Source organism: Aplysia californica, unplaced genomic scaffold (assembly GCF_000002075.1).
Source record: "Aplysia californica isolate F4 #8 unplaced genomic scaffold, AplCal3.0 scaffold00193, whole genome shotgun sequence".
Lineage (NCBI taxonomy): Eukaryota > Metazoa > Mollusca > Gastropoda > Aplysiida > Aplysiidae > Aplysia > Aplysia californica.
In genome coordinates this window covers 238,243-245,789 of record NW_004797463.1, presented here as the reverse complement: position 1 = coordinate 245,789, position 7,547 = coordinate 238,243, and positions in this window count along the sequence as shown.

The window sequence follows — 7,547 nt, the reverse complement described above, 5'->3', positions numbered from 1 at the left end:
TCTCTCTCTCTCTCTCTCTCTCTCTCTCTCTCTCTCTCTCTCTCTCTCTCTTCTTCTTCTTCTTCTTCTTCTTCTTCTTCTTCTTCTTCCTCCTCTTCTTCTTCTTCTTCTTCTTCTTCTTCTTCTTCTTCTTCTTCTTCTTCTCTCGGTAGACAGATAAATGAAATGGGTATACAAATATGAAAATGGGGTTTTTTTCTGTTGGAGGAAATCGAACCAAATTGTTCATTTACTTGACAGATTATTTTGGCCGAGTCGTCTGAATAGATTTCCCTTTTGTTGACGAATGAATGTTCACACGGATGAAAAAACGAAGTTGACGTTTCTGATTAAAACTTGAACTTTGTTTAGAATACTTTCGAGTCGTTTGATTATGTTATTATAGACTTGATTTCTTCCTATTTATTTCTTTTTCTCCTTACGTTTCAATTGTCACATTCATCTTTGCTGACTACAAGTCGTGTGGAAAATCATGTGACTGTGTTATTGATTTCATTTTCAGAACGCGAGGGTGATTCTTTTCCTTGTTATATTTGTATAAAAGTACATGTACAAACAGATTAGTATGTGCTGCTGGCTTTTGTTGTTTTGCTGTTTGGTTGTTGCCGTTGTTTTTGTTGTTGTTTTTGGTGGTGGGGGGTTGGGGGGGTTGTTTTGGGGGGGTTTTTTTGCTCTTTGCTGTATTTGTTTTGTTTGTGGTTGTCTTTTTGGCTGGGTTTTTTTTTTCATTTCACCAAGGTTTGCAACGTTCTGTTGGTCAACTGTTTCCTCTCGTCCTCACGTCCTCACACCTCTAGCCTCCTTCTCTCTTCCGTTGTGGTTGTCACGCTTAGAAAATTTATGCAGGTGGTTGGCGGGTGTTCTGGTGATGTTTGCTTCATTTTTTTCCTATCAAACATCTATCGTCCTTATCTCTCCTACTTCTTTTCTATGTTTTAAGGCCTGCTCCTATCCCTGCCCTCCTTCTTCTTGTTTGTGTCTGTGACTCTCTTGAAGTTGTAGCACCTCTATCTTTCGCTATTTATATGACCGTATTGTTTTATAAGTGCCTGTCGAGCGAGGATATGCGCTATACAACAGCAAGTTTATTTTGTTGCTATCATTACGTAGCACATGCTCGCCCTCGTCATAAGTGAGCTAAATTTCCACTCGAGTAAGCGTGTACTCTTGTTGCATGTCCCCCAAATCAGGAACGAACCGATTTTGTTCCTTTTTAATGCCCAGAAAAGTTTTGAAAACATGGACATGGGCTGGGTTATCTGGAGTTGGGCTTTGTTGGACTGCGTAATGTAAAGAGGGCTCTTTTCGTCTAACTTTGAGGGATGTGATGTTATCCACAGGAGAAGTTCAAAAATCCCCAGGGAGAGGCGGAAGCCTTGGGTCTGTATGGGGTCCAGCATTTTTAACCCTATTCGTACGTCGTGTTTCACTATCGTATCCATACGACGTGAGGAACTCTGCGCCACCACTTTCCAAAGAGGAAATTACTCGTTAATCCGATCCGTACGCTTTGCATAGTAGTCTGTCAAAATGATTTTTTGAGAAATACTGAAAGTTTCAAGGAGATCTTCGTACTAACACTATTCTAAAATGTGAAGAATGCAACCCCGGGGATACAAAATGTCCCAGGGCGTACGGATAGGGCTAGATGTAGAGTTTTGCAGATCCATAGACTGGCCAGCCGTAGTCAAGCCTCGGTCTGACAAGAGACGCGGGTATTTGGAGTCACCGTCCCATTCAGGATGATGTGAACTTTGAGAAGTTTAACGCCTTACGCAAAGATCTTTAAAGTAAGAAATGAATATTATATTTTTGTCAAACATTACTGCGAAGAAACGAGTCTGGTCAAAGACAAGAATCCTTTCCCCTGTGTGGCAGATTCGGTCGCTGTACATGTAGATCTACGTTTAGTTGCGTCTGTGGCTTAGTGGTTCAGCTCTGATACTCACAACCGAAAGGTTGTGGGTCCGAATCCCACCAGGGGCCCGATGTTGTGTTCTTGGGAAAGGCACTTTATACGAATTTTCCTCACTTCACCCAGGTGGGAATGGGTACCCAGCTATGGACAATGAAAGACCTTTTCAGTTTGTTAGTGTTTGGGCAGTTTATCAGCTGCTTGCACTGTATGCTTCCCAGGAAGCTGAGAATGTTTCTGAGTGTTCTATAGTTTGCTGGAGTAATAATATAGTGTGTAAAACGCATAGAGCTTGCTGTCAAGCCAGGATATACGCTGTACAAATGCTATTTATTATTATTATCCATCACATTTCTGCCGGGTTGACCTAGTTGCACTGCAAAGTTCCCCCCCCCCCCCTTTTTCAGGGCAGTGGTACTGACTGAAGTGTCTTTAGACCATTCCCAAAGGGGGGAAAATAACATAATTATTAACATGTTCTTATTCATAGTAGAATATGTCATGCTCATACTGTGCCTGAACTACAACAGAGAACTGCTGCTTTTTCTTTCCTCATCCTCTATCGTCATTAATTCCTCTACTTCTTTGTATGTTTGTCACTCTCTTGTGAACTGCTATTTCCGGGGTGCCTTGATAGTCGAAGCAGATTTTGTGCTGTTCGGGCTAGAGAGGTGAGCAGAGTAAGCCTGATTCCCCGTTTGGACTTCTCTGTTGACATCCACCCTTTGGCGCTCATATGACCTTATGCGGCTGCAAACGCCGTAAAACCAAAACAAACAGCACTGCAAAGATCTTTGACCTTGAAAATGTATACCAATTTTACTTGCCTACTTTTTTAATATTAACACCTGAGTTTGTAGATGTCTTTCCATGGATCTTATTTACGGATATCTGGATTGCAGCATATCAGAAAGTCGTCATCCTATAACGAGCTGTCTATGTTGTTTTGGAAGATCCGGATGATGAAATTTAATTTTAAAAAGGAGAGAGGAAATGACGCTTCCCTGGGGAACACCTTCCTCGTGTCGGTTAGGATCGCAAAGAGAGGGTCCGACACGAAGCTGGAAGGAACGGTTTAGGAAAAGGTTTCCTTTGATGGTAGAGAGGTGACTGCATAGCCTGAGAATGCGCAAGTCTCGAAGAGTACTGTACTCCCAGGTTGTGTCGAAAGCTTTTTCGAGATCGAAAAGGGTGGTGATCGTATGGCCTCCTTCGACAACGGTCAAACGAAAAAGTCCGTTGGAGGACCAGATGATCCAGAGTGGATCGACTTTTCGTTTTCCTGTTTCCGTTCTGGAGACCACTCAGTGAGCCTGTCGTCTCAAAGAACCACGTGTGTCGTCTGATGACCATTTGTCTACAAGTTTACAGAACAGCTCGTTACGGCAATTGGTCTGTAATTGGATGCTGTTTTTACTTGTTTACCTGTATGAAGGACCGACATCACTGCACAAGGGGCATCCTCATAAGCACTCCGTCCCCTAAAGAAGCACATCTCGAAGTGTGTAGATCCTGACGGTTCCAAGCAATGGTTGATTCCATAGCCTTCTGCTCCTCCCACTATGTCTTGAACTTCTGCAGGCGCACCATCCCATTCCACGCTCATGAAGTCGCTCAAGATGATGGTATGCTGTGTTTCGCTTTCAGTATTCACCATGTACGTTTTAGGCTGTATATACTTTATTTGTTTGTTTTTTTATTTCCTTTTTTTAAATGTTTTACGGCACTTGCAACACAATTAGGTCATAATATAAGTGCCGAAGATTAGAGGTGCTACAAGAGAGTAATAAACACAAAGAAGGACAGATAAGGACACTAAATGTTTCATAGGAAAGAAGTAGCAAACCACATCAGACCACCCTCCTACCACACGTTCTGTGTATGTAAAACACTTACATTGCGAAATTCTTTCATAATTAAAAGATCCCCGTGTCACGTTGGTTTCACTATATATTCGTGCTAGACTGGTTTAATTGAAAACGTCTGCAAGTTGCTCAAATGTTCTAAACCCAGGAAGCACATTTTCTCAGAAGAAATCGTTAAGTTTTGATAAGAGTTTTACGGCATTTGAAACTCAATATGGTCATATTCGTAAGTGCCGAATGATTGTATAGTGTTTCAACAAACATTTTCATCACTTTGTCATTTTGACCAATAATAATTCATCTGTATATTTTCTTGACTTTTTTTTTTTCGAAAACATGCTTCTGGAGCACACGGAACAGATGTTGAGAAAAACGAAACTGCACTTAATTTATATTTTTATTGTATCAAAATTGTTTAGCTTAATGCTTATCAATAGTTTGCTGACGATTAGTAAAATGTGGCTAGACAGACGAAAATCTAAACGACAGTGCAAAAAATTTGAGGAGTGAATTTCAGCAACCTTAAACCAAACATAAAATAATTGAACCAGCAGTTGACAGTTGATGACTCCCGAGCAATTTCTTGGTAAACGAGCATCATAAAGTGAGCGGCATTTATCCATGATTGGTAAACAATACCTCATCGAAACCGTCGTTAAAACACTATTCATTTTACCACTCGAAATTCATATATTTCACAAATAACGAGCAGGACTAAAAACAATGGGGGCTACGTCATACTTATTTGAATTATTGCTTCTCAAGTCACCTCTAGGGTCTCTCGTGGCCTAGAGGTTAAGGTGTTGGCCTCTCATTCAAAGGTCTCATCGGGTTCGATTCCGGGTAGCAACTTAAAGGTTTTCTTATCTAAAATGGTCTCCTTTCACCTCCTTTCGTGCTCTCTAGCAATGTTCTGTTGTCTGCTTTCGTCTCCTCTTTCTGCCCGCACCTCCTTACCTCTTTTGCCTCCCCCTCTGGGCTCCTGACTCTATCTGCAGCCTTTCTACTACTACTCCTTGGCTCCTTCTTACTGCCGTCTTTCTAACACACCCCTGATCTTCTGGTAGGAAAGATCTACGCCTAGCCTTCTCAGACAAGGGCAAAAAATCTCGGAGGGCCCGTGTGCAAGTTGCACACGTTAAAGATCCCTTGGTGGTCTAAAATCTATAAGTGTAGGCTTCGGCCGCCACCTGGGCAAAATTTAAAATGCCCTACCAACTGAAAAGGTTTAATGTGTCCCGCGCGCTCATATGACCTTATGCAGTTGCGAGCGCCGTAAAATACTTTCCACAAAAAAAAGAAATAAAAAGAAAACTGATATACTTCACGAATAGTAAACAAGGACTAAAAACAATGGAGGGGAGGGGGGGGTTACTTCAAAGTTATTTTATCCATTGTTGCTCGAATCACCTCTTGTATTTAAACATTTCTGGTGCATTGTCATTCTGTCATCGTAGTTTTCCGCGGCGCTGCAACCACGACCTGATTTCGGGGGTCGGGGGGGGGGGGGGGGGAATGGATGAATCTGGCAGTGGAATTTCACCCGCAGCGAGGCGTGTAATTTTATTTTTTTTAAGAGGGGGTGGGTCTCAGACTTTTGTAGCATTATTTATGCTTTCAGATGGGAAATTGCGAGAGAAAAAATTAAACTGAACCGACCAGACGCAGTCAGAATGATCTCCCTCTCACCGGAAGCAGGAAATTAAAGCGTTCTTTTTTTGTAACCAAATTTGATCTCTAGACTCTAGACTATATCTACATTCTAGATTCTATCATCTATCTAGATCTAGACGGGATTTCAAGGTCGCCTTTTTTTTTTTCAGCTTTCCCCATCAAACGAATTCTGATACCTCAAAATTGTCAGCATACTGATAGTTCAAAAGACAAACTTTGATCATGTAGCGCCAATCCTGAAAAGCCTTCACTCAGTGGCTGCCGGTTACCAAGGGCTGCGTCTACTCGGGCTTCCGAACCTGCCTGTCAGGGCCAACTCGAGCTGAAAGGGATGCAAAATCCCGCCTGGAAAACCGAGATACTCGATAGAAAATTTCTCCCCACTCAGGAATCAAACTCGAGCCACCTTGGTGCGATAGCCAAGCGCCTTACCTCTACACCACAGGTACCGATATAGTGTATTTGGTGAGTCGATCACTCATGATGAGGCAGGTAGTAAGGTCCAATGAACATCAAACACGAGAAGGTCCAGATATTCCCGATGTTATCCACAATTTAATCACCGTAGTAGAGTTATACGGGATGCCCACCACGGCTGGATCGGGCCGATCGCCCGACTCGATCGGCTGAAACTGAAAACAAACAGGGTGCCCACTACAGGGATCGGCCGATCGGGTCGATGACCCGACTCGATCTCCTGAAAAACAAACATGTATGTTTTCAGTTTCAGGCGATCGAGTCGAGCGATCGGCCCGATCCAGCCTTAGTGGGCACCCCGTAAACACGTTTGTTATTGAGGCGATCGAGTCCGGCGATCTGCCTGATAGGTTGATCCCACCAGTAGTGGGTACCCCGTATTAGAACACACCCCAAAGAAACACAAAAAGTAACAAAATCATATCAACGAAAAAGTAGTTTAATCGTGTTTCACAAGACCTTTTCGTGACGGTACATCACAGACAAGGCAACAACCACGATTGTAATCGTGATAAACAACGACGTGTCAGAAGTACATACGTTGGTGTTCAGTTATCAACAGTTAACCCGTATGTGAGGTATCGTGGTGAAATCAGGCGCTCGTCAAAATAATCAAAATAAAGCAAAACTGGCATTTTTCCGCAGGTTTGGGAATTTTTATCGAAATCTTTTTGTTGTTGTTTTTGTTTTGTTGTTGTTTTTGTTTTGTTTTTTGTTTTTTTGGGGGGGGTTGTCTCTCTATCAAACGGCTCCACTTGTCTTTCTGCACCTAAGAAAGGTTTTCTTAAACACCTCTCTGTATTTTGAACTCATTTTCATGTAAACAAACATGTTGGCGCATGAGTTAACAGTTTCCATCAAAGTGCTGAAGGAGCCGACGAGAAGAAGCGTGTTTTGATATCTACCTCCAATGTTCATTTTTGGTTCAATAAAGATAGCAAGATAAATAACTGTCAAAGGTAAGTAACAGATTATAAAGATGGAACCGATTAAAGTCACAGTTTTCACAATTGTTTTATCCTGTTCTTGATGTCCTTTGACAACAAACATTTGTCGCCATTTTGACTTTTTGTTAAGTTGGATAACGAAAACAATAGTGCAGCACACAACACACACAAAGGACAAGGTGTGGATTATTACACCTTTGGTGAGATAAATTGATTCCATGATTTTGTGGGCGTCTGGGTCAATTACTGTTTGTGTTAGTATTGATGCGTTTCTGGCTGGATCAAATACCCAGGCCAGTCTGCTAAAGTAGAAAAAGGGCAAACCGTCGCACATTGCAAAGAACAAAAAGAAAAGGATAATCTTTGTTTTCCTTGGCGTGATAATGTTTTTCACCTTCAAGGGCACGAGGATACACAGACATCTCTCGAAGGTGATGAAAGCGGTGATCAAAGCAACGATTCTGTAGAGATTTCATAAAGGAAAATGTATCATTAAGCTGTTATTTCATCAAGAAAACTAAGGTATTTTACCATGAATTAAATAATAGCATTTCTCAAGGATGAAGAAAATTTTAATTTCTGAAAAAAAAACTTCCTGTTTACAGAAATTATAATGCACTAGATTATGTTCCAGTGTGTCTGCGTATGTGTGTGTGTGTGTGTGTGTGT